The sequence below is a fragment of the Eptesicus fuscus genome, chromosome 17 (assembly GCF_027574615.1).
Source record: "Eptesicus fuscus isolate TK198812 chromosome 17, DD_ASM_mEF_20220401, whole genome shotgun sequence".
NCBI lineage: Eukaryota > Metazoa > Chordata > Mammalia > Chiroptera > Vespertilionidae > Eptesicus > Eptesicus fuscus.
In genome coordinates, this window is record NC_072489.1 from 38160695 (window position 1) to 38162516 (window position 1822).

The 1822-nt window shown below is 45.8% G+C and overlaps 1 pseudogene; it reads left to right on the plus strand.

The window, feature by feature from the left end:
* Window positions 1–1822, plus strand: LOC129152110 (polypeptide N-acetylgalactosaminyltransferase 11-like; annotated as a pseudogene).

A 1822-nucleotide genomic window follows, 5' to 3' on the forward strand; every position in this document is an offset into this window, starting at 1 on the left:
ATGGGAAGCATCACAGTTCGATATTTCTGTTATGGATGCCTAACATCTGTGACCTGGACGGTTTTGCTTTTTGTTTATTTTAACTTCAGTGAAGTGTCTCGGCCACTTTAAGAATGTGCCCATCAAGGGGTCTGGGCCCCATGAGCCATTTCCCCCCAAAAATCTATCCCCATTTCACCCAAGGTCCAAGTTGAATATTAGAATTACAGTTCAAAGCAAACAAGATTGATGATGTGGTAATCATAGTGAAGATGCAGAAAAAGGCAACATGAAATTCTCTTCTGAGTTGGGTATGATTTTTAATGAACATGATCAGGAATTGAGAGACTTGGGGTATCAGAAGCATGCCTTCAATATGCTCATTAGCAACCACTTGGGCTACCACAGAGATGTGCCAGATACAAGGAATGTAGCATGTAAAGACAAGACATGTCCTACAGACCTGCCAGGCACTAGTGTTATTTGTTTCTACAATGAAGCCTTGTCTGCTTTGCTGCGGACTGTGCACAGCGTCCTGGACCACACACCAGCCCGGCTTCTCCATGAAATCATCCTCGTGGATGACAACAGTGACTTCGATGATTTGAAAGGAGAATTAGATGAATTTGTCAAATAACCTCCCTGGAAAAATTAAATTAATAAGAAATACAAGCGTGAGGGATTAATTCAAGGAAGAATGTTAGGAGCAGCTCATGCAGCAGAAGTCCTGGTGTTCCTGGACAGCCACTGTGAAGTGAATGTAACATGGCTGCAGCCCTTGCTGGCTGCCATCCGAGAGGACCGTGGAGGGTCGTGTGTCTGGTGATCGATATCATCAGTGCAGACACGCTGGCCTACAGCTCATCCCCTGTGGTACGTGGAGGGTTCAACTGGGGGCTGCACTTCAAATGGGATCTTGTTCTCCTTTCTGAGCTCGGAGGACCAGAAGGAGCTACCGCATGAAGGATTGTTTCCCATGAATAGAAGCTACTTCAGTGAACTCGGGCAGTATGACAGCAGCATGGATATCTGGGAAGGAGAAAACTTGGAAAGATCATTTCAGATTTGGATGTGTGGGGGTAAGCTCTTCATTATCCCTTGCTCCAGAGTCGGACACGTTTTCTGGAAAAGGCGACCCTATGGTTCCTCCGAAGGCCAGGACACAACTCCTTGAGGCTGGAACACATTTGGTTGGAGGAATATAAGGAGCAGTATTTTTCCTTAAGACCTGACCTGAGGACAAGAAGCTATGGAAATGTCAGTGAGTGTGTTGAATTGAGGAAGAAGTTGGGTTGTAAATTATTTAAATGGCATTTGGATAGCATTTACCTAGAGATGCAGATATCTGGGCCCAATGCCAAACCCCAGCAACCCATTTTTATCAACAGAGGGCCAAAACACCCCAAAACCCTTCAGCATGGAAGGCTTTATCACCACCAGACTGGCAAATGTCTGGTGGCTCAGAGCCGCCCAAGTCAGAAGAGAGGCCTAGTAGTGCTTAAGGCATGTGACTACAGTGACCCAAATTAGATCTAGATTTATAATGAAGAGCATGGATTGATTTTAAGTAATCTCCTTTGCTTGGATGTCACAAACTCGATCATGTGACCCATCCGGACTCATGAAGTGCCATGGGTTGGGAGGATCCCAGCAGTGGACCTTTGGGAGGAATAATCGACTGTACCAGGTGTCAGTTGGACAGTGCCTGAAAGTGGTTGATCTACTGATTCACAAAGACTATGTTGCTATGGCAATCTGTGATGGCTCCTCTTCACAGCAGTGGCATTTGGAAGGTCAAGGTGGAAGGAATGGAATGGAATGCTTGTCTTCCTGGGAAGATTAG